The sequence below is a fragment of the Eurosta solidaginis genome, chromosome 3 (genome assembly GCF_040869045.1).
Source record: "Eurosta solidaginis isolate ZX-2024a chromosome 3, ASM4086904v1, whole genome shotgun sequence".
Lineage (NCBI taxonomy): Eukaryota > Metazoa > Arthropoda > Insecta > Diptera > Tephritidae > Eurosta > Eurosta solidaginis.
In genome coordinates, this window is record NC_090321.1 from 17,865,987 (window position 1) to 17,893,152 (window position 27,166).

A 27,166-nucleotide genomic window follows, 5' to 3' on the forward strand; every position below is an offset into this window, starting at 1 on the left:
TGTAATTTGGCAGTGGTTGAAGATATCATGATGAAATTTGGTAGGCACGTTACTCCTATCACTATATGTGTGCTAAATACAAATTAGCGAAATCGGAAAACAAAAGATTTAATATCTTTACAGTATAAAAGTAAATTATGTCAGCATTCTACTCCAGTAATGATATGGTGCAAAAAATACAAAGATAAAAGAAAATTTCAAAATGGGCGTAACTCCGCCCTTTTTCATTTAATTCGTCTAGAATACTTTTAATGCCATAGTCCACGTACTTCCTGGAGCCACTTTATCTTGTTATAAAATATGGCCGAAATCCGTCATAGTCGGACTTTTCAGATATCGAAAATTACGAAAAATAAAAAAAATTCCATAATTCTGTACCAAATATGAAAAAAGAGATGAAACATGGTAAGGTAATTGGATTGGTTTATTGACGCAAAATATAACTTTAGAAAAAGTTTGTAAAATGGGTGTGACACCTACCATATTAAGTAGAAGAAAATGAAAAAGTTCTGCAGGGCGAAATCAAAAGCCCTTGGAATCTTGGCAGGAATACTGTTCGTGGTATGGCATATATAAATAAATTAGCGGTACCCGACAGAAGATGTTCTGGGTCACCCTGTTCCACATTTTGGTCGATATCTCGAAAACGCCTTAACATATACAACTAAGGACTACTCCCTTTTAAAACCCTCATTAATACTTTTAATTTGATACCCATATCGTACAAACACATTCTAGAGTCACCCCTGGTCCACCCTTATTGCGATATCTCGAAAAGCCGTCCACCTATAGAACTAAGGCCCACTATGTTTTAAATAATCATTAACACCTTTCATTTGATACACATGTCATACAAACACATTCCAGGGTTACCCTAGGTTCATTTTACTAAATGGTGATTTTCTCTTATTTTGTCTCCAAAGCTCTCAGCTGAGTATATAATGTTCGGTTACAGCCGAACTTAGCCTTCCTTAATTGTTTAATGTGCAATTTATTGTCAAAATGTCACAACCGTTACAGATTTCAGTATCACAAACAGAAATTAATAGCTGTCCAGTTTGGGAATGTTTTTAGCTATAAAAACTCATATAAAAATGATTGAAAATATTTGAAAATCGAATATTTTTTTCCCCAAAATTTTGGGTTGGTAAAACTGAGAGCTCGTGGAGAATCGCCCATATCTTTTTATTTCTTATTCTTGAAAATTTGTACATAATTTTAGTGCTGGACTAATTTTTCCTTTGAGGAAAATCAAGTATATTTGTTTTATTAAAGATCCTTTAATTAAAAAAAAAAAATAAATAAACACCACCCTCTCTTGCTACTAACTCAGCGTACTAATTTTTATACAAAAGTTATTTTGAATTTTGGCAAGACTTACAGATCACCTTATTGAATCGAAAAGGGACTAGTCTTCATAAGTTCCCATATGGGTACAAATGGGATTGGTCCTATCGATCTCTTTCGGGTATAAATGGGTACAATTAGTCTCTTCATAGGACATGCTCAAACAAAAGGGAATAGTTCAACTCAAACATCAAAACTGGCATTGGTCGCATACTACTTTGCGACTCATCCCGGACTAGTCGCATATTTTGCAGCCTACCTATGTACATATGTATATATATGTAATACGTTACTTAGTACATAAAAGCGCGTATGCATAGCAGCTGTCAACATGAACATTAAAATTTTAAATATGTATATGCAAACAAATTTAATAATCAAGCGATTAGCACACGACCAACAAATTGGCGACACAGTTGGGTAGCAGCAAATTTGATTTAATTGTACCTTTTACTAACGAGGCATAAACAACAAACAAACAAAAAAGTAAGGAAGTCTAAGTCCGGGTGTAACCGAACATTTTATTCTTAGCTGTGAAATTTTATAAAACACTTGTAGAGGCGGGGGCTCAGTTCCCTATATCAATAATTTAAGCCAACTTTAACTGAAGTTTAAACTCACTCTAAAATCCATGCTTTAGAATACCAATGAAAACTGTTTAAATAACAGGTTTCCGTCAGCATTAAAATCACAGAGAAGTTTGTTAGTATAACAAAAAGAAAGTATTGAGCGCCGTGAGTGAAAGTCTCTCTTTGAAACTAGTAGATGTATTTTCATAATATTTAAAGCTGTGCTATGTTAAAATGACCAATAAAATAAAATCTTTTAACAGAAGTCAAATAAATTGATTGCGAATATGTAATTTTTACAGAATATTCCCTTCTGTTGAAACGATTAAACAAATTTGTTCTCTTGACAAGAGCATAAGTTGAACTAATTATAATACGATACTCCTGTATCTGTAGGTTTAGGAACAACAAATCCGACTTTTTAGCTTTAATTACGTTATATTTTGCGGTGTACTATTCCTTTAAAATTAGTTTTCATAGAACTTTGCGTGGTCCTTAACCGATTTCGTGCATTTCTCTCAGATACATTTCCTATTATTTGATATGTTAAAGTATCCTGAACAATTATTTTTTTAAAACAATTATGAAACTTTTTTGGATTCAAGCATTTTCCTAGAACCATCTCCTTTCGGAACTGGTTATTTTCACAACTCGCATTTTCTTTTTTTTTCAAATTCAGGCAGCTTTTTGGATATTTTTAAAATCCGGTTGTTTTTCGAATTCAGTGATCTTTTCAGATCCAGGTACCTTTTTGATACCCGGGTACTTTCTAACAACCGGGTTCTTGTTCGAATCTTAGTACCTTTTGGTATTTGGGTGCTTTCCCGGATTTGAGTACTTTTCTATAACCGGATAGTTTTTGGGATCAGGGCACTTTTAAAAAATTTTTAGGATCCGACTACTTATTAAAAACTGCGTTACTTTCAAATTCAGATAGCTTTTCGGATATTTTAAAAAACAGGGTTCTTTTTCTAATTCAGGTACATTTTTGAATCTGTGTACATTTTTGGATCTCAAACCCTTTTCAGAACCGTTTACTTCTTCGTATCTAGGTACTTTTCTAAAACATGGCACTTCTTCAAATGAAAGTACTTTTCTAAAGCACGGTATTTTTTGAGATCCGGGAATTTTTTTGATACGCGTACATTTTAGAATCGGGTTCTTTTTTGGATCTGGGTACTTTCTTATAACCATGTACATTTACGGATCAGGCAACATTTTAAATACCGTGTCGTTTTACGAGTTCGGGTACCTTTTCAGAACTGCTATTTTTCGGATTCGGGGCCTTTATAAAAAAAATCCCGCCCTTTTTCGTTCCGAATACTTTTTCATTGCCATATAATTTTTCAGATCCCGGTACTTTTTTAGAACCGCATAATACTTTGGATCGGGATTTTCAAAACAGGGTGGTTATTCAAATTATAAGTAACTCGGAACCGTTTACATGGCTTTCGTATACACGAACAAAATCCTTGGGTAATGCATTTATGATGTACATTTGAAGAACGACTAAGAGAGTATTTTAATCGACCAACCTTAAGTGATTGTACCACATTTTGTATTTTTAAAATCTTGGTCAAGAAGATAGCTCGAACTTTTATTAAAATGACATACCATCATTTATATCGCATAAGCAGAGCGCAATTTCTAGGTGTACATTATGTGTGGGAATTTTGGGAAGTCCTGCCAACACCTGTCACGGTTAAATATCCCAAGTGGAACTATTTAGTAGCACTACCAGATACCAATGTAAGATTATGCCATCAGTGCATCGACTTATTTCTCGCTGTTGTGGTTAGCGCAGAAACAATTATTGATGACGTAAGCGAGCTTTACATACGCCCAAAATTTAACAAGCAGCTAGCATTAGTTTTAGTACTTCCAAAAAGTTAATAGAGATGAGTTAGTTTACGCAATGTAACACGTCTTAAATGGACATAGCTTAGAAATATTGTCATTGACGCAAAATTTGCTATAATTTGTGCAGTCTTTATACCAGGCTTAACTTTACTCCCAAGCACTTATCATATTTAACGTACATTTCCGTGATCGTGTGTATGGATAACTAAATGTTACTTGCCCATCGGTAACAGGATTCGAACATTTCTTTGTAATTTGCGGTATTGAATATATAAATAGTTTAAGGCAACCCAAAATTAAAATCGAAGATTCTTTCGAGGTTCCACGCATATAAAGTTACGGATGATAGCCAGTAATAAATATTATTCAACAACGCAGTTCAAAAACCAAAATGGCACAGCTGTATCACTAGAGCTAAATACCTACCACCAAAATCTCTTCGAAGGTTACCAGTATTGCGTTTCATATCGCATTGACTGAAATGAGTAACGAATTGGTGCAATAGCAACACCAACAGAGGAGCATAAGAAGACTGCTCGATAACAAAAATCCGTTGGAGTTGCCTGCTTCCATTCAGCACAACAATATTCTGGCGGCCAAGCCGAGTTGAACTCCCCCTTCATCATATGCCAAAATCGATTCAAGCCTTCTTAAATAAACCTGGCGCAATTTCTGGACGACTGCATCAGATTTACTAAGAACTCTTCCGTTAACTTTTGGACTGTAACAAAGAGTTTTGTGGTAGAATATTAATGTATTTTAGCACAAATTTGTAAAAATTTGTCTTTTTTCGTAAAAGAAACAGTAAACTTAAACTATTTTGATGAATTCCCTTTAATTTAGTATTCGAAAAAACTCCTAAAATATGGCAGAGAAATCTCCTTTTCAATCACATTCATAATACCAACTTTTCTCCATTAACCGGTTTTCTCTTTTTCGAACATTGTTCAAAATAAGAGAAAAGAAAGAAGTGAAAAAACTCGCAAGGAATTTTTGTTTAGAATTGGCCTGCTTGTAAATCTCTTCAAAGCCTTTTCTCCCGGGAGTGGGATTTGAACTCGTACTCCTACGAGGGCTGAAGTGTTACAAATGCATTCAGCCACGTCATGCCTTAGTTGTTGTAAACTTTATCCCAATTGCCTTCTTTGCATATGTTATGCCTTACACAGTACATACTTTGTATATAGTCATGGGTTAAAGATATACTTTTTTTGTTAGTGGCGGTTTCAAAGAAACTGGTATTTTTGCTTTTGTTCTATTTATAGAACTACAAAGAATTAACCAATGTCGTTTATTTGTGTGAATTAAGCGGGGATTGCCCTAATTGATTTTTTTAAATTTTAACAACGTGACATCTATAAATAGAACAATAGCAAAAATACCAGTTTCTTTGAAACCGCCACTAACAAAAAAATATATTTTTAACACATGACAACATACAAAGTATGTACTGTGTAAAAAGAATAAAATATGCAAAGAAGGCAATTGGGATAAAGTTTACAACAACTAAGGTATGACGTGTCTGAATGAGTTTGTAACACTTCAACCCTCGTAGGAGTACGAGTTCAAATCCCACTCCCGGGAGAAAAGGCTTTGAAGAGATTTACCAGGTATAATCGAAACAGCTGTCGCCTTGTCCGCCCTGATGTCACGTTGTTTAAATTTTTCCCAAATTATTAAATAAATAAAATTAAAAAATTGCTTCAAATAAATATTTTCATACATTTAAAATAAAATAATCAAGAAAAAATTTTACTTAAACGGTTTATTGAAAACAATACTTACATATAGTAATAATAATATTAAAAGCTAGAAAATAATTAGGTAGTCATCACACTCCTCATCAGTCTAGAGCGTTGACCAAAGAATTAAATAAAAACGCGAAATTTCCAAAAATGTGAGGCGTAGCTTAACCTTATTAAGGTTCAGTTTGATCTTATATATGACTATCAATATACATTTTACGCGTCCAACGCTTTTATTTAATTGTCTGATCAACGTCCTACATTGATGAGGAGTGTGATGAATAGTACCTAGGACCTACCTAATTATTTTCTTGCTTTTAGTATTATTATTACTTCGAGTAAGTATCGCTTTCAATAAAACCGTTTAACTTAAACATTTTATTTTCTATTTTCAAGTTTTTAGTCTTTATTTCCTTGCCTATTATTTCTCGTTCTATTTCGTTCATTTAGCGACTCATTATTACAAGAACTCTCTCCTGACAAGTTTTTACAATCCAAGTCTTCAATACATAATCCTTCCAAAGACTTTACCCGACTCTGCGCCACGAATGCTTGTCCCTTCTCGAATTCCAAAATATTTTGACATCACTTCTACCGAACTGTATGTAATATTTGTTTCAAATGTGAGCCAAATGGGACACAATAGGTCGCTTTCTATTCATGTATGTATTATGTGTTCCAATTATGATTTTTTTAAATATCTCGATCCTTGCGCCACCTAACGGTGATTTGTTTTCATATGTCGCTTTCTATTCATGTACGTATTATGTGTTCCAAATATGAACTCAATCGGACCACAAATTCGATTTTTTGAAATATTTCGATCCATGCGCCATCCATTGGAGTTTTTTGTTTCTTATTATTGCATTTTCACCGGGTTCTGAACCATATTCCAAGTTTCAAGCTTGTAGCTTATCGGCAAGTTACTTAAATTTCAATTACAAAATTCGTGCCGCCCAAGTCAACTTAAATGAAACCGTTTAAAAAAGCATTTAGGGCAATCCCCGCTTAATTCATACAAATTCATTCATATATTTTGTAGCTACAGCTGCCCACATTTTATACGCCTGCACTCGTGGGCTTAACCTTTGCGGTGGCGTATACATATGAGCTATATTCTATTACTCGAGAGAGTATTTCTCGTTTTTATATGTTAAATTCGATACACCGCTGGTATATTTGAAAACGAGCTAGATACTTAAGTGGGCAATTCAATAGCTTATTTAATTTCAACAATGGAAACAAGTACCGAACAGCATGAGCTTGCCGATAAATGAATAACAAATATACAAAAACTAGTATTGCAATCAAAATATATATATAAAAAAAACTACTTTTTATGGTGTAAATAAAATGGTCACATTTGAGTACACTGTTGAATTTTTTTGTTAAAATCTTAAACATTTTGGTGTACATATAAGACTTTTATGGTTTTATATCCAGACTTTGCAAAGTTTAAAAAGAAACGAGTTCATATGACATACTTTGAATTGAAAAACTTTAGTTCAAATTTTAGTCCAGAAAATTTGCATTTTTTCAAAACAAGAAACGCTATTACGAAAACACTTCGGTTTTGCTTCAAACCTTTATTGTTTAATAATGAAACCAAAAACTGCTAGTACTTAAAATGTTCTGTTTGCGTTCTAAACCCTTTAGCTTTTATTTAGAACTTAAAAAAAAAAAACTATAAATAAATTATTGCAGTTCAAATTTTAAACCAAAAGTGGTTCATATTTCTAAACACAGAATATGTAATTAAAACTTTTCGGTTCAAATTTATGTATAAAAAACTCTGAAATACTTTTTTTTTAATTTTTCCAATGAGCTTGTAAGTTCTAATGTACGCTAGTGCGAGAAAAACAACTAAAGAATTTCTTCACTTAACACTTAAAATATTGTGATTTTTGTTTAAAAATTCGTTTATTTGTATCATCTTTATTTACAATTCTCTTCATAAAATGCCACAATACTAATATCTCACTGCCGATTTTGTGACTTTGATCACTTTGTCTTTTTGCGCTTTAATCACCTTGTTTTTTCTAGTAGCATGTACTTTAAGACTTTTAGGTTTTAATTTCAAAGCAATCATTGGAAAATTTTTCAAATTTCTGGACTAAAATTTAAACCTAAATTTATTAAAAATGGTGTTTATCGTGTAATAGTTTACAGGTAAAACTTGTTGGCTTTAATTTTAAACTTTTCATCGAAAACTATATTTTTGAAGTATTTGAACTGAAGTTAAAACCAAGAAATCTTAGAAATTACTTAAAACCAGATATGTTAAATAATGATTACTAATGGTAATGATTAGCCGTTCCATTGATTATTTTCTTGAAACGCCATTTAATGATTACTTGCCATTATTTTCTACTTTTAATGATTACTTTTCAATTGGTTAAAACAATAATCAAAAAAATTATGATTTTTTCCGATTATTGAAATAAATCAAAAAAAAATCAGAAATAATCAAAAAAATCAAAAATCAGAAAAAAATTACAAAAATCAAAATTAATGATTATTTTAGATTTTTTTTTTTTTTGATTTTTTAAAATTTTTTTTTTATGTTTTTTTGATTATTTTTCCGCATTGTTGAAAGAAAAGTTTTCGTTTGCTGTATGCATACAAGTACATCTTAGGATGCAATAGTAAATCGTAAGCGCTTATCGAGGCGAATATATACATGCAACATATAGGGCGAATGGTATATGAGCGTTGATTCAAACATATTCTCAGGTAAGTATATATGCATGCGCATTATTACATTCATTATATAAAATAATAATGGTTTCATCCTTAAGTCAAGCTAATTTTGTTTTGTACCTAAAATTAATATATCCGCTATTTTGGATAAAGTTACGGCTATGCACTGATTGTTTTGTAATCAAAGTTTATCATATTATTCGCAATATTTTAGTAATATTGGTTTCATATCATCGCCACTATGTGAGTGTTCTTCGTCCCATTTAGAGAGCTTTATCATAAAAAAGCATTTTCTTCGTTAATATATTTTGAGCGACTTAAAATTTTTGTTTTCCGCCTTCGGATTATTAATACTGAGGTCAAGCTAAGCCTTTTGGGACACATATTAGCAGCCGACCGCTGTTATAGACTTTTAAAATGTATGTATATATATATTCTTGGAAAATATGCAACCATGTCGAAAAAAATAATGTATGATAGGCAAACAAATGTGTTTGGAATTTCCATTGTTAGTACTAAAAATGTGGCTCACTTTACAAACCATAAAATTTTATAGATTCTAGACGTAATCATAATAAACTAAAAAACAAGTTTGAACCTAATGTACATGGACATATATTAATAATTTTATCTGGATATAACAACTTTTGGTTAGCCAACTGATCATGATGATGAATGACAACTTAGAGGATCGCTCCAGTTGGAAGTGAAGCTATCAACCTAAGTAGTATTACTCATACTTATTGTTTGAGCATATTGTTTTGTCGTAAAACAATATGCGGTTACATCTATAGACACGATAATTTGTAGGTGGGTATGTATGTATCGGGTACATTGTACCCATATGCCTAGATAAGCGCTCACGATATACCGGTACATCCACCGATGTACTTGTATGTACTCAGTGCATAGCCATAACATAATCCAAAATAGTGGATATATATATATATATATATATATATTTTGGATATACAGAATTGGCTAGACTTAAGGATGAAATCATAAACGATCGTTGCTAATTGAGGCTTTTGGACGCCAACCTATGAATCCAACATTTTTTTACATATTGTCTGGGTAATTACAAAAACCGCCGTTTTCGATCCCACATTAAAAAAAATCGAAAATAAAAAAAAAAATCAAAAATAATCAAAAAATCAAAAATAATCAAAATTAATCATTGTGATTATTTTTGAATTTTTTTGATTTTTTCAATAATCATGATTTTTTTTTGATTTTTTTCTAATGGTAATCGATTGGTAATTGCTTTTTTCGGAAAATCATTGGCCATTATATGCTCACGCGAAATCAATGAATATAAAATGAATATTAGGATTCGAATGAATTTGTGTTACCTGTTTCAAATTCAAATACATGTTTGAAATTCAAATTCATGTTTCAAATTCAAATACTAATTTAAGTTCAATTTCGTACATAGTACATATTGTTAATTAATGCAATAATGCTTTTAGGTGTTGATCTAGGCTCTAAGAGTCGTAATAAATAAGTAAATAAATTATTTAAAATAGGCATCTAATTAATTGATTACTAATGCTAATTCAAATTTAACAGGTCTGCTTAAAACTATTTAGTGGTTTAAAAACTAGTATAAAAAAGCTTAAAGTCAGCAGTAAACCTAGTAAAGAATAGACTAAAATTTTTGACCGTGTAAGCTCCAGCCCCTGGTAGTAATGCTTACTGCAACAGCTGCTACCAATGCTCAATTAATATTCGTGCTGCATTCAATCGTGACAACAACACAAACATGCAGTTCCGCCTGTCGCAGTGTGAACAATTAGTTGTAAATTATTAAGTGGCAGTGCGAAAAAGTTAAAGTTTAAATATTCAGCATATTTTATGTGAGTTCAATTGAGTTCTATATATGTTAGATTAATAATTCAGCAAAAAGCTGGTGGCATTTTAGGTGGTAATAAGGTGTGTTGATAGTGACAATTATTTTTTATTTTTTATAATAAAGCCACTAACAATCACATAATATAAGGCAGCCGCAGCAGTATGTAGGAAAACTTAAATATGACAAAACGCAAGCTACGACAGAAGCTTAAGCAAGCTAAAGCCAACAAAATGATGGCGCGCTTTATTTGCATAAAGACAATTAAAAGTTAGAATACAGCTCGCAAGTCAGCCATCATCACTACTGCTTTTAAGCGCCGTATACTTGCAGTCCTACACAATCGGCTGGCGTAAATTGTAATTGGCCTTCGGTAGAAATGTGCAATATAAAACATTATATGCGAAACCAATAAAGGAGCACAAAAAAGGTCAATCATAATACACACAAAGGAGTGACTAGAGTCGGGTTACTCCAGTTGACAGCAGAAAAGAACAGAGTTGATACTTCTAATCAAACCAAATCGTATAACTTCTGCGGCAATACTAATAACATCAAAGTAGATAGACAACTATTTAGAAGTAAGGCTAGACCCTTGACTAACATATTCAGTGCAAAGACAACAACCGACTGAGGAGGTATCTAAACGACAAAAATATCGTTGTAAGCTTTTAAAAGTGGTACAGCCAACAACAGCTCTGCGAGAAGTCTCCGCTTATTGCATTGTATCAGGACTAACCATACAAGTGATATGCGGAACAATCCTCATCGAACTGAAAAGAAGAAGATTATAACAAATAAATAAATGTAAGGCGTGATAACCTCGGAAGAGATTTTAGGTCGAACTTATCTTCCAATTTGCGTCGTGCTCCTGCAGGAGGATCCAAAGCGCATGGAAGTCGTAAGCAAATAGAGCAGAGGTTGTGACAACCAAAGTGGTTAAATGAACAACGATGCAGCTGGATGTCGAAACTAAAAACAGATAATAAGGCATGGCGCATCATAAGGTTTGGCGAGGTAAATTACGCCGTTAGCCAAATGCTCTTCGGGCTCGGGTAAAGCTGTGACTTAGATACCTATGCCTCTTCAAAGTTCAGAAATTTCTGGTCACTGTTATTTTCAATGAGAAAAATATTTAATGTAACCATCCATGAGGCGCCGTATTAAATTAGTCCAAATATTGAGTCCTAGCTCATTTGCTTAAACTTTACTGACCACTTTAAAACTGAATTTGTGTCTGGATTTGTGTGTCTTATCAAAAAGTAGAAGATATGTCAGACATTATTCTGCACGAACTTTGGTTTATCTGCATGACTTTTAAGATGCTTTCATTTCTCATTCCCCCCTCTACCCCTCCCCCGTCACACTCTAGTCACCTCTCCCGGTCCCTCTCTCTCCACTGCTCTCCCTTTCCCTCCACCCATTTCTCCTTCTTTTTCTTGCTCTTACATTTCTCTATAATTTGCATTTTCTTCTCACTCTTCGCCTCTTTCCCTACCTTCCTCCATTTTCTATCTTCATATCTCCCTCTATGGATACCTAAGTGGGTATGCTAGCGAATGTTGGCATTTGCCCTTGCTGAACACGTGTTTAATAGTTTGGTTCACAGCGAACAATCAAACTGCTCTTTTCTCATACAACATTTAATTATACTCAGCTGAGCAGAGCTCACAGAGTATATTAATTTTGTTCGCATAATGGTACCCCGTAACGGCATTAACTAATCGAGTCCGTCTGTCCTTAAACACGATAACTTGAGTAAATTTTGAGTTATCCTAAAGAAATGTGGTATGCAAGTTCCTGGGCACTCATCTCAGATCGCTTAAAAGGAACGAAATCTGACTATAACCACGCCCACTTTTTCGATATCGAAAATTTTGAAAAATCGAAAAAGTGCGACATCTCATTACCAAAGACGGATAAAGTGATGAAACTTGGTGGGTGGGCTGACCTTATGACGCAAAATAGAAAATTAGTAAAATTCTGGACAATGGGCGTGGCACTGCCCACTTTGAAAAGAAGGTAATTTAAAAGTTTTGCAAGCTGTAATTTGGCAGCTGACCATGTAATGTTCGGTAACGCCCGAACTTAGCCTTCCTTACTTGTTTTTATTTAAAAGCATTGCAATGTGTTATTCTTCTACTCGAGAAACATAATCGTATTAGTCTTCCACGCGAAGAGTGAATTGTGCTAATCTCCCACGTGAGAAGCTTAAAAGTGTTAGTCTTCCACGCAAGAAACTTAAACGTGCTAGTTTTCCACGGTAGAAGCAGATACGTTCTAGTCTTCCACGCAAGAAACTGAAACGTGCTAGTCTTCCACACGAGAAACAGAATAGTATTGGTCTTCCACGCGAACAGCGAATCGTGCTAGTCTTCCACGCAATAAATTTAAACGTGCTAGTCTTCCAAGGGAGAAGCAGAAGCGTTCTAGTTTTCCACGCAAGAAACTGAAACGTGTTAGTTTTATACACGAAAAACTGAAACGTGGTTTCCCAAGCGAACGACGAATCCTATTAGTTTTCATGGAAATTGAAACTTGCTAGTCTTCCATGCGAACGACAATATGATTGTCTAGAAAATATTATGTGTAGGACACATTTGCTGTTAGCTTAATATCACAATGTTTTAGTTTCTTTTTACAGCTCTTCTTTCATGCTTCTCTTGTATACTCGCATATTTCGTCTAAAATCAATTTGTCTTCTCTCTTTCATCTAATATTTTCAATGTTTATTAACCTGTTTCTTTAACAAAACATTGCTTTAATATCATTGTCACTCAACATCTTATTTTTATCTTAACTTATTTGTTGTAGTTGTTGTTTATCTTGCAGACCCACCTGTCAGTTCTTTAATTTATACCAGCAGTAATTTTTCCGCACCACATTCACATAAAAACAAAATCAATTAAAAGCTCAACACTTTGCACTTTATGAAATCACTTTATTGTTTTACGGAGCATCGTTTTAAGTAAAACATTTAATTAAAGTGACGTTAAATGTTCGATATTAATTAACTTGTTTATGAAATTATCATTATTTTCCAACAATCATTCACACCATGCCGCACCGAGCTTAACTACTCAACTGACAATTGAAACTGATTTTAAAATGTTCTCGGCGCAAACTTTGAAGCTCAAAAACAAAAAAAATCTTGCACAAATCTTGTATTGTAACTTAAATAAAAAAATGTGTGACGAGGAAAAATTCAATCTTAGTAAAAGGTGAACTTAACAAAAGAAATAAGTAAATTTAACAAAATCGTGATTGTAATAAAGGCCGGTCGTATCAACGAATTTGAAAAGGGGTGGTTTCGTATTTCAAATATCTGATCGTTGATGATTTGTTATTCCTTTTTTTTCTTTTCTGAAATTTAATTTCATTGGTAGGGATTCTGAGATCCACATATACCAGGTTATATTCCAAAAGTATTCATTAAACCGTAGGTATATTATTTCAATCTATAGCTTGCCGCCATCTTTTTCCAAATTGCTCCACCAACACACAGATAATGCACTAAGGCCAGAACCATGTGCGTAGGTTTCTGCGTAATTGAGGTTATTATATATATTTAGATATATTCTGATTTCATGGTTTACTCCAATTAAGATAATTTTTTTTTTTGATTTTTAAATAATTTAAATTAAATTGTTTGTCATTTCGATTCCCGCACTATCCGCCATTTTGTTCTCTACCGCATTAATAGCGTCCTTTTATAGCACACGGTTGAATTGTGGAGAAAACGAACTTGACGCGACGACGTTACAAAACGAAGTGGATTTCCTTCTTTGCAAATTGAATTTGTTATTCCCTTTTGTAAGAATTTAGTTTTCGCGTTAAGTTGTTTTTACCAAGCAGCGCGTTTTGAAGAGATTTTTTTTTCCAAAAGCATTTAAAAATTGATTTAAGTTTTATAAAACTTATGTATATGTATATCATTTCAAGTGCATATTGGGGAGATTAAAGTGCATGGAAAGGCTCTATAGAAAGCCAAATTTAAGTACTACGTTGGCAGAGCCCAATGCCACTCCTTCACTAAGTCCCAGCGTGTGCCAATGATTGGCCAAAGCCACTACTTCCTTCCTCCTTTCATTTCGTTAAAATAGCTTCATCAAGGCTTAGTACAAAATTAATGTTTTTCTATTGCAAATGAAAAGTGAAAGTGCGCCATTATTGACGCAGCGATAAGGACACTCTCCGAAGGCTTTGCGAAGTTTTATCCATGTGTATGGTCATTTGCGAGATATTGATCCGTATGTTCCGGAAAATAGCACAATTAAGATACGGGCCCTACTGTACCGAGAATGACTTGACTATGACCACGTTGAACCTACCAACTCCTTCAATAGCCACCTTCCCTGAGCAATTTGGGGTCGCCGGAGTCGCACTTACCGGAAAACAGGATTGGCAGCGGGTAGATGAAGTCGCCAATTGGGCTGAAAAAATTATCAATTACACTGGCAACGCCTTGTAAGATTTGCTCTACACAATCCCTTGAATGCCGGCAGCATAGTCCTCATCTGCAACGCCGTAAACCCAATAAGGATCTTCGGCTTTTTTATTGTGTACATGTTTTGAAGTACCCATGTCCAACGAGCATTTTAGTAATAAGGAACTTACCTTCTGTTGCTCTAAGCTTTAATATCTGTAATAAGTTTCGCTATCTATCTGTCGTTCTTCATTTCCCAGCAGTCTTGTCACAACCGACAGCTTTCTTGGCTAAAAAATCTGTTCGCTCTTGGATGTTTTCCTTCGAGTAACATGAGTGAGTTCCGCATCATATGCTAGATGGGAGTCTAACCTTGCGCCTACACACTTGACTACCTTTCACACTTTTTTTATTAAAAAAAAAGGTTTCTGGGTTTAGGCGCTTTTTTCCAGGACTAATATATATATTATTTTTGCTGTCTTCTGCCTTTGTTCATAATATGAACATTCTAGGCCATTCCACCTCCACCCTCTAGTTCTGTGAGGAATTTGGTGGCGCCCGAGCGCCACTTGCTAACTATGTGTATGATACATACATATTTGTAACAGGATTCGCCTTGCGTGGGTGATTTGATTGAAAATTGGCTTGCAATGAATTCCGCTTATCAACCCCTTGAAGTCACCCTATGACTCTTCAGAACCCTCTATATCTTATTCTTCTTTTTCCATGAACTTAACTTTGATTGCTGCTATAATTTTTCGCCTCCCACATTTTCGCCTCTACTTTCTTTTTCTTTCAACTTCCTGTTCTCGGACACTTGCTCCACCTTCCTATAACTTACCATCTTCTACCCTTTGCTTTCTTCCCTCTCTCTTTGCCCTCTATTTCTTTCCATTCTCAATTTAGTGAGCCGGATATTGTGAAATACTAGTTTACCCGGTGACTCGTTGGTTGTCAGTGAATCCGTTCGCACGTCGTAACCTCTTAGAAACAAATTAAGATTTTTGACTTTGGCATGAGCACTTATGGTGAAATTCTCTATAAAGGGCTTAAAGATGAAAAGCAGGTTTTATTTGCCAAGGTACATTGCTCAGGCCCACTTGCAGAACGGCTAGTTTATTTTTTAACTCAGAGTTAATTCGAAAACCTTGCCCAAAATGTATGAGATCAACCCCTCGTATGAAGTTAACTCTGAACTAAAAGGATAACTTTCCGTTCAGTAAGTGGGCCTCAGAGAATTTACCCCTTTATTCCACCACTGTTTCTCATTAAACTTATAAACGATATTAATATTTATGACGAAAATGTATCAGATTCATAATAGATTCAGCAAATTTAGCATTTCATATAATTATATATACATATTTAGGTATATATAAATGAAAATTTTATTTGTAAGGCAAATTTATTCTGAAACCAAAAACGGTGAAAAAAATGATTTCAAGTAATTTTACAAGTGGTATAAGTCATTTTCTGCGATTTCACGTACAAGGGAACTGCTTTTATAATCTTTGTTATTCGTTTTTGGCGAAGGTACAATTTACTTGTATATTCTGGTCGAAATAAGCAACTATTCATGAAGCAGTTTAGAAATGACTAATGTCACTTTCAAAATAAATGGTTTATAATAAGATATATTTATATTAGGGTGACCTTAGTGTTTCATTAAATTAAAAAAAAAAAAAGTGAAAATAGGGTTTGATTTTCAAATATCAAAATATCCAGAGTTTTTTTTAATAATACTAAAACAAGTAAAGGTGTCTAAGTTCGGGTGTAACCGAACATTATATACTCAGCGTGAGTTTCAATTGTACATTTCATTTCAGATAAATTACTTTTCTACATAACACGTGACACCGCCCTTTTAAAAAATAAATGTCTCCCCATTTCCTCTTAAAATAAAACTTGATAAGTGAAATTCTATTGATACAAAGCTCTTTTCCGCTAAGGTATAGCTTGTTATTTTCATCTACGACCCTTTTAAAAAAATTTTATATAAAAGTAGGCGTGGTCTTTAAACGATCTTGTCCATTTTTCTAGAAATATATCCTGCTATAGAGATAATTTGTGTACCCAATTTTATTATGATCCGTTAATTTTTCTTCGAGTTATGACTCCCGAAACATAGAAAATTGCTTAGACATTAAAGGGGCGGTGCCACGCCCATTTTTTTAAATTTGAAGTTTTTCCTTATTACTGTTACAAATCCACTTGGAAATGAAATACAATTGATGTAAAGCTCTTTTTTGCTTATTTTATTCGGTCAGGACCCTTTTAAAAATCTTTTATATAAAAGTGGGCGTGGTCCCTAACCGATTTCGTTACTTTTACTTCAAAGCATTCCTTAAAGTAAAGGCAACCTCTCTGCCGAATTTTGTTACGATAGGTTTAACGATTTTTGATTTATGTTTAATAATATTTGCAAAATTGATTTTATCACAAGTGGACAGTGCCACGCCCATTTAAACAATTTTTTTTAACATTTTATCAAGAGTCTCAATACCAGTCGATACGTCAAATTTCATCTGTTTGTGTTTTCCAAAATGTTATATATGTATATAAAAAGTGGTCGTGGTTATCATCCGAGTTTGCTCATTTTCAATACCAATATATTCTGGGTCCAGATAAGCTCGTGTACCAAATTGGGTGAAGATATCTCAATATTTACTCAAGTTATCGTATTAAGGAACAGCGGACGGACGGATGGACATGGCTCAATCAAATTTTTTTTCGAAACTGATCATTTTGATAAATGGAAGTCTGTTTCTATCTCGATTCCTTTATACCTGTACAACCAACCGTTATCCAATCAAAGTTAGTATACTCTGTGGTCAAAGCACGCTCAATATAATTACCACACGCTTAGGTAATTTTAGTCGCAGGCGTAATATGCGGGAGTGGTGGGAAAAAAGGGGAGTTTTAAAGTAAAAAAGAGAGATTGAAGGAAGAATGATAAACTTAAGCTTAAACCGTCATCGTAGCCGAAACCGTTATGGGTTGTTATCAAAAACCAACCATTACCGATGTATAATCGATAAGTTGTTGTCGAGGTATGGACGACTCGTCGACTTTTTATTGACATGTTATAACTTTTTTTAAATAGCAAACGGTATATCGATAAATATTTGGTTTAAGTTAATGGGTTTTCAATTTCGCATCGGCAAGCTTTCGATTTTTGATCGAATAATATCGACGCTTTACCGAATAGTTATGAATTTACTATCTAAATTTTAGCCATTTGTTATAGACGATTTATCGATTTGCTTTTGACGACTCATTGGTGTTTATTAAATAGATACCAAAAACTTCTGAATAAGAAACCAATAACAATCCAAAGTCTCGCGATAAAAATTTAGTAACGAACCTATAACTAATAACAAAACTATAACTAGTTAGCATCCGTTGTTATCGATAACGAGCCAGTGGAGCTCTTCTCATTTAACTTCATAGTTAAACATAAAACGATACTAAATAGTATCGATGTGGATCGGAAAAAGTCCCAAAATTGTTTTGAAAACATTAACGAAATAGTCCCATATCAGACTCGAACAATGACTCCACACATGCGCGAACTTGTTTCAAAATTTAACTAAAGTAATTAAAAAAAAACTCAAAGCAATAAGAAATCATTCTGAAAAGATCACCAATTGATACCTTCGTCGTACCGACAAGATGCTCAAAAGAGGAAGATGAAGACCAATATATAATGGCAAAAAACGTTATTGACCTCAAATTTCATTATCTGTTTCACAAATTTATATATAAAAAAATAATATATAATATATAAAAAACGATTTAAGAAGAAAAATGAAGTTTTATACCATGAATCCTACAAAGCCGTACAAACTAATTTTTGACTTTTGTTTGGATGCACACTCTAATTTTGTATATATTTGTTATTGGTATTGTTACTTTTGTTGCGGTTTAACTTCGACCACTGTGCAAGCTAAATTTTGTTTTTAGTTTTTATACTCAGCGTGCACACAGTGTATATTAACTTTGATTGGATAACGGTTGGTTGTACGGGTATAAAGGAATTGGGATAGATATAGACTTCCATATATCAAAATCATCAGTATCGAAAAAAAATTCGATTGAGCCGCGTCCGTCCGTCCGTCTGCCCGTTAACACGATAACTTGAGTAAATATTGAGATATTTTCACCAAATTTGCTACACGAGCTTATCTGGACCCAGAATAGATTGGTGTTGAAAATGAGTGAAATCGGATGATAACCACGCCCACTTTTTATATATAAATTTTGGAAAACACAAAAAATCTCATTATTTAGTAAATAATACACCTAGAATGTTGAAATTTGACGTGTGCACTGATACTGAGACTTTTGATAAAAATATGAAACTTTTTTTCAAATGAGCTTCCACGCACACTTGGGACAAAATCAATTTAACAAATATTATTAATCATAAATCAAAAACCGTTAAATCTATCTTTTTCTTTTACTATAAGGAATGCTTCGAAGAAAAATTAACGAAATCGGTTAAGGGCACGCCCACTTTTATATAAAAGATTTTTAAAATGGTCGTGGACGAATAAAATAAGCTATATATCTTTGCAAAAAATAGCCTTATATCAATGGTGTTTCATTTCCCAAGTGGATTTATAACAGTAAATAGGAAAAACTTCAAATTTAAAAAATGGGCGTGACACCCTTTAATGACTGAGCAATTTTCTATGTTTCGGGAGACATAACTCGAATAAAAATTAACATATCGTAATGAAATTATGTACACATATTTTCCTTATAGCAGAAAATATTTCTAGTAAAAATTGACGGGATCGGTTAATGACCACGGCAACTTAGATATAAAACAAGTTTAGAAGGGTCCTAGACTAGAATAATAAGCTATAACTTAGCAAAAAATAGCTTTGAATCAATGATATTTCACTTATGAAGTTTTATTGTAAGAGGAAATGGAGAGAATTTTTTGGTTAAACGGGCGGTGCCACGTTTTATGTAGAAAAGTTATATATCTGAAATGAAATGTACAACTAAAGTTTACTCTGAGTATATAATGTTCGGTTACAACCGAACTTAGACACCTTTACTTGTTTTTTTTTTTTTTGACAAACGCCTGTACAAGCCACAACTTATAGGGGGACAGTCGCTGCCAGTGAAGCCACCCAGCTAGCCCTTAAACCGATTCTGTCGGTATATCCTCCACCTCTATGTTAACTTATCGAATTTCAAGAATACTTGGATCTCATGTTTTCTTTTTTTTCTCACGCATAACTTTTTCTTGAATTAGTTCTTTGGAACTTTTATTTTTGGACACGATAATGTAAACAAATATATGAAATGTTGTTACATTGTGGAACAGGCAAGAAAATTATTAATTTTATTAATAAATTCTTCAAAAATTTTCATTATAGATTGGTTTGCCTTATTAAAATAACAATTTTAAATACAGACTAATAATAGTGATTTGAAATTAACATATAGTGAAATTGTTTTTTGATCTATCTGAATTTATTAATATCTATCATTAAATTAATATGAGCACTTTCGAAAATCATACAAGTGTAGGAGTATCAGTTGTGTCGATAATTTGCGAGCAATAATTTATAGAGTTCAGATAGCAGACATTTTTCGTAATAACTAATAAGTCGTAGTCATCTAGGCACTATAAAGATTTTATAAGTCAAATTAAAATTTTGGAATCAAACTTAACTTTTTCAAGCCAAATGAGAATATTTTCAAATCAATCAAACTTTTTTCATTTCAAAATTTCAAACCCAATGTTTTTTTGGTTTTTTTTTATCAAATAAATAATTTTACACAAAAAATAACACATAACTACATACGAATTATGTGATATGTGAAAGATAATATATGCGTAAGAAGGCAATTGGGAAAAACTTTACAACAACTAAGGCATGACGTAGCTGAATGCGTTTATACCCATTTCAACTATCGTAGGAGTGCGGGTTCGACTCCCACTCCCGGGAGAAAAGGCTTTAAGAGATTTACAAGGTATAATCGAAACAGCTGTCGCCTTGTCTGTCCTGATGTCACGTTGTTTAAATTTTTCCCAAATTATTAAATAAATAATTTTTTTTTTCAAATCAAAAGAAATTATTTCAAGTCAAATGAAACTTTTCTCAGCTCAACTGAAACTTTTTTCAAGTCAAATTAAACTTTTATTAAATCAAACGAAATTTGTTTCAAATAAAATAAAACTTTCTTTAGGTTAGTGAAATTTGTTACACAGCAGTGAAACTTTTTTCGGATCAAATAAATTTTTTTAAGTCTAGAAACTTTTATTAAGTAAAATGAAATATATTTCCTATTTTGATTTTCAGAGCTTTAAGGCCGTAAGTGAAAGACAAAAACCATGTTTTTCTTGTTCTCCTACGCGTTTCGATGTTTTCTACAACTTCCTCAGGGAGCTTTAATTTGTATAATTACACACATTATAATATCATTTAATTGTGACTAAAACTATGACAATAGTAAACAACAAAACATTCTGCACATTTAAAAAGTTCGACTGCGTCCATTGCCTAGTACAGTGTAATCCATATATATTTCCTACTAAATAAAACTTTTTTCAAATCAAATGAAATTTTTTTTCAAACTAAGTGAAACTTTTTCGAATCAAATTAATTTTTTTTTCAATCTTGAAACTTTCCTCAAGTAAAATGAAAAATATTTTTCTATTAAATAAAACTTTTTTCAAATCAAATGAAATTTTTTTCCAAATAAAATTCTTTTAATCAAACTTTTTCAAGCCAAATGAATTTTTTCTCAGCTAAACTGAAACTTTTTTCAAGTCAATTCAAACTTTAATTAAACTACACTAACCTTGTTTCAAATCAAATAAAACTTTCTTTAGGTCAATGAAATTTTTTTCAAATCAAGTGATACTTTTTTCGAATCAAATAAAATTTTTTTTTTAAATCTTGAAATTTTCTTCAAGTCAAATTAAATCCTTTACCCAACAAATTAAACTTTTTAATCGTAACTTTTCTCCAAAAAAATAAAACTTTTGCCATGAAACTTTACGCAAATCAAGTGAAACTTTTGTTAAATTGCATGAAATTTTTTCAGATGAAATGAAACTTTTTTCAACAAAAATTAAAATGTATTTAATTAGCGAGACATGCTCATATTGCTTTATACAATTATTTTGGTTATTGATATTAGGGGAAAAATTAAAAAAGTTTACAGACGGCAATGGTTACCAGGACATATTTCTCAATTTCACTTGTACATTAGCTAACTTCTCGGAAGCTGAGTATTTTTTTTTCTTTCTCTAATATCAATAACAAAAACAATTGTACAAAGCAATATGAGCATGTCTCGCTAATTAAATACAGATAATAATATTGATATAATAGTGAACAGCGGAAGTGCTGCTTATAGAAGCAAACACTGTTAAAATCCAATGTTACTAAGCTGATAAGCGCGCCTAAGAAATTCCACACAGTTAGGATTAAATAGCATACAGAATTAGTATGTATCTAAATGGTGTATAAAAGGAACAGCAACAAAAATGCAATACTTAGAGACGAATTGCAAAGCGAGCAGCGGGGCAGTGGTTAAAGGCATCTAGTTAGGCATGTTAGTAATAAAGTAAGACTGTTGGAGATTCGAGTTCAATAGTCAGCTCCCGAGAAGCTAGCTAATGAAGAAGTGAATTTCAGAAACAGGTGTTAGTAACCATCGCCTTTTGTAAACTTTGCAATTTTTCTCTAATATCAAAATTAAAATTTTTTTAAGTCACAAAAAACTTCTTTAGAGTCAAATAAAACCTTTTTCAATTAAAAAATACTTTCTTCGAATCAAATATAACTCTTTTGAAATCAAATGCTCTTTATTTATATCAAATTGAATTGTTTTTGCAAATCAAATGAAAATATTTTCAAACAAATTGAAAGCACTTTTTTTCAAGTCGAGCGAAACTTTTTTTCAAATCAAATGAAAATCCAAAAAATTTAACTTTTTCACAATCAAATGACTATGAAATCAAGTAGAACTTTTTTAAATCAAATAAAATTTTTTCCAAGTCAAATTAAACTTTTTCATGTGTAATGAAGCTTTTTTAAAATCAAATGATTTTTTTCTTTGTTTATTCGAATCAAAAAGTTTATTAAGAATTAATTTTCTGCTAATTTTTTATACTCACTGGCCAATAATTTTGACCTCTAACGACCGCAATCATTATTGCCAAATGAACCTTGAATATGCGCATTTGAACAGTTTGAACTTTGTTTTAGAGATTCTCTGTGGCTGACTGTATCTCGATATGCCGCTGTGATATTTATTTAAATAAATAAAAAGTATAAACCATTGAGATGTAACAAAATTATAAATAAAATCACATGCGCAGTCGACCGCATTAATTGTTTATTACAGTAAAACGTAACAAATTGCAGAAAAAAAAAATCTAATTAGACAAAATAGGTATGAAAAATATAATAACAAATTTTCCATCAATGTGTTTACCATATTTGAGAAGCGCAAAAGAAAAAAAGAATTCGTAGTAGAAAAACGCAATTATTAAACAATTACGCAGGTGTAAGAATTCAAAGCATAAATAATGTTTTAAATTGCTAATTTATTTAAAAAAAATCTACCATATACCAATATTTAGGCAAATGTTCAAGTTATGATGTCTGATTACATTCACGACGGCGACTGCAGAGCAACAGCTGTCAAATTATTATTTATTATACATATTCTTATGAGGGTCATTACTTTTATATGCGGCAAAGCCGCACGCCAATCGCACACAAAGGCTGCTCTCGCCAGAATAAACCAAGTTCAATTTTTGGCACGCGTCAGAGGGGGGGCGGGTACTTTTCATTTTAGTTAACGATTTAAAATTATTACTTTTTTTCTAAACCTTTCGCTTTTTGGGTTTTTTTTTTTTTGTTTTTTTTTTTTTGCTATAATTTATATTTGTGGATGCCGCGTTCAATGTAATAAAAATGCCTGGCCACGGATGTCGTCAAGCTTTGCTTTATTCTAGTTCTTGAATGTTGTGAGGCTAACTGATGAGATATCTTAGTCATTAATTGATGCATTTCATATTTCGAATTTGATATAATTGTTGCAACAATCAATTAAGTGTGCTGCTTTCAACATCTACTCTAGACATGGCGCTATTTAACTGCACTATCAAACTGAGTCATTCAGCGTCTGAAATCCCCTTTCCAATTTTGCGGTTTAGCTGCTGGTAATCTACATTCGCTTCATAATAAGAATGAATAACATTCTTTATTATAATAATGAATAAAAGAGCGCATCAAAAAATGTATACAAACTGAATACTATTGGAAATCTTAGTCTAAAATTGTTTACATATACACAAACGACACCGTGTGACAGTGAAATTACACTTTGAGTGAGATATAACTAAAGCTGTAGGTTATTGTAAGTCTAGTCGTGCACAGAAAAACGCCATAGTTAGAATTTCTAATACTCCGTCTTAATACATAATCAGGGACAAAATTCCCTTTTCGTAGCGTCAGTGGGCCTCACATTGACTGAATGAGTTCATGGTATTACCAGAAGTTTGTTTAACGACCAAACAGAAAGTCCTATCAAAAACTAGGGCTCCTTTTATAAAAAAGCTCCTTCCTGTATCCAATTACCAAAAGCTTTCTATAGCCTATGCCACTTGCTGCTTCTAGATCTGATAGTTGTTATACTCCTTAGAGTCTTATCTTACCGAGCACAGGGCATGAGCGCAAAACGTGCTCGATCGTTTCCTCCTCCACTCCGCACTTCCCACATCTGCTTTCACTAACAAGGTTGATAAGCAGTGAAAAGGGTCTGCTCTGCAGTCCAAAATAACCAGCGCTACGTTGCTTTCCTAGCGGTTATCGCTTGTCTACAGACGTTGTCCTACCACAGCTGTGCTATCTTTGGTTTATAGACAAGATTTGCACGCCACGCAAATAAAGTAGGAACACTAATATCGCTTCTAAAACATGAAGTCAAACAAACTAACGGGACTGGCAAAGTAATGTTAAAGAAAAGTAGGGCCTGAGGCCAGAACTTACAGCTTGCGTGTACATGCGGGTTTTCAATCAATGCTTACATAAGAATAAATGGTGCAGTGGAGTCTAGGTCGAGGTCAACATCATGAATAACAGGTTATGGAATTTCAGATATCTACTTGTGGGGTAGCCTGGTTTCATTAAATCATTCCCTTCAGATTCTTTGATTTTGATATGCAATATACCACCGATCGATAGCTTTTTCAAGGAAAAGGCATATTAGAGAGCTGTTAGGCTTCGTGTGTTGGGTCTCTGGAAAGAGTGTATATAATGGCACACTCGTATTCAGCTGAACGATTTTAGTACCTCTAATGTTTTGATTAGGGGTTTATGAAAATTTTCGGTAGTATGCCTTGTTCGGTTTGCGAAAGTCGCGGTGAGGTGCACCCATCAAAACAAACCGGATTATGATACGAAGTCTCAAAGTTCACTGATGGATCTAAAATGGCTTGAGGAGGAAGGAATAAACTTCAGAGCTTGTAGCTATCCATAGTTAGCTTGTACTATGTTATCTAATTCAAATAGGGCCAATTGCATAGTAAGCTTATTTTTCTGATAGTCGACAGCTTTCGGTATCGCGCACTGCAACGATATCATGATGTCTTATCGGTCAGTCTTAGATTCGACATAATGTTTCTTTGAATTGAAAACTGAGGCGTAATAGCGCACAATGAAATTCGATGGCTAATAAGCTAGCATGGAGCGGATTGGCACTTAATCTTAAGTTTCTAAGACCATATGGCCATCATAAGACTAAAACGATTTTCAGGCATTCTTAAGATGAAAAAGAAACAGATATATTCATAGTATTTGCGTTACTCGCAGACCACTGATCTGTTAGGTTTAATACGTCATGGATTGGCATGAAACAAAATAGCTAATGTCACAATTTAAAACTTAACTGGCGGAGATAGCTTAACTTTACTTGAATTAAGTTGAATTGAGTCGAATTAGGTTGAGTTGACTTGACTTAACTTAACTTGCCTTCCCTTGACTTGACTTGACTTAAGTTGACTAAACTTCCCTTGACCTGGTTTTAACTGGATTGACTTGACAAGAACCTAAACCAATTTCAGAAACCGGCCTTTAGGCCTGACGTGCTTCTTAAATATTTTAATGCTACGTGGTGGATATAGCGGAAAGATATTATCAAGATGGTATCAAAGGTCATCTCGTTAAAATTGTATTGATATTTTGGTTATGTAAAATAGTGTAATTTTTTCTCCTTTCTTTTGATAAATTTAAAATTTTGCTGTAGCGCAAATAGGTTTGGATAGAACTCATATCGACTTTAATTGTCGTTCAGCTCAGAATAAGCTTCACATGAGCTGATCGAATAAGAAAGTTTGCTGTGGTCTTATTAAATCGGAGTAGGTCAGGTTAGTATCTTAATGGTGCCTGTTAGTGAAACGTGCCGAAACTATATACGGCAAGGGATCACAACAACGATAATACTTCCCAAAATCTTCGAGGAATATCTTTACGCTAGGAAAGGTTCCGACTTAGACATAATTGAGGTGGACAGCTCCGTCCGAGCGCCGCTGATTTGTCTCCTAGGGAGAATCGATGAATATGAGAACAGGGCAACGGACTTGCTATGGACCAATAGAGTTGACTGTGAAGTCTCAATGTCCTTATGGCCATGCTTGGATAGGAAGGGCGCCAGATTCCTTCTCAATCTGAACAAATCTACGGTGAGGGTACTTACTGGTGTCATCGCAAGTCATTGTGCTATCGCACCAACGCTCCGGCGATGGCGAATACCAACAAGCTCCCTCTGCAAAAGTTTTCAAGATGAGGAGGAAGAGAAGTCGATCTACCACTTTCTCTGCTGATGCCCGGCACTTCAAGAAGAAGGCTCAGATTAGTTGGCTCACGCTTCTTCGACAGCGTGGCAGAGGTTAGGAAGGTGGACATCTCGCTTCTTCTTGGGTGCATCAGGGAAAGCAAGTGGTCCGTTGAGGGCCGCTAGGAGATAATGGGGCTAAAAGAATTTACCGCCACCCTGTACTTGCTGAGGGCACTCACAATGGACAAAAATGTATCCGAGTGGAAGTGTGGGTATCGTCCACGCACGCCCTCTAAACCTAACCTAATCTATCTTTACGCTAGACGAAATAGAAGAACAACCACATAAATATTGACATCGAACAGCATCTTCAACAACACGTGGAAGTTTTCATGAAAAAAACACACTCGTAGAGCACAGCCGTCCATAGCAAAAACACAGTCAAGTCTAAACGCAAATTATGGTAAAAGTTAACATGTGCATTTGTATATTTAATAAATTGCAGAATTATTATGAAACAGAATATGATTAAAATATATAAGTGAACATACATATGCTTGCATATTAAAAATATAATATCACCAAAAAAGTAAATACGTAGCAGAATTATAAAGAAATTTATTAACATAGACATAAAAACATTAAATATTTGAATTGTAATGGCCTAAGAAATCAAGTGATCCGCGGCAACGGGGGGTTTAAACCCCCAAAACCCCCCGTCGCTACGCCCCTGACTTAATGTATGCATTGTTTTCAATAAAACCGTTGAATTTAAATTTTTTTAATTATTTTATTTTTAAGTGTTTAGTCTTTATTTAATTACCTATCATTTCTCATCCTATGTAGTTCATTT

General features: G+C 33.4%; 1 protein-coding gene across 2 annotated transcripts in view; it reads right to left on the reverse strand.

Annotated features, from left to right (window-relative positions):
* The window catches only part of LOC137246264 (UNC93-like protein), a 109,691-nt gene extending 96,520 nt beyond the window's left edge, over nt 1-13,171 (reverse strand). Inside the window, exon 1 of one of the 2 annotated variants that reach the window (XM_067777369.1) lies at nt 12,909-13,171. The gene's annotated coding sequence lies outside the window, so the exon portion shown is untranslated. The remainder of the gene's footprint in view (nt 1-12,908) is intronic. The other variant, XM_067777366.1, reaches the window with a different exon arrangement.
* Between the last annotated feature and the right edge of the window lie 13,995 nt (nt 13,172-27,166).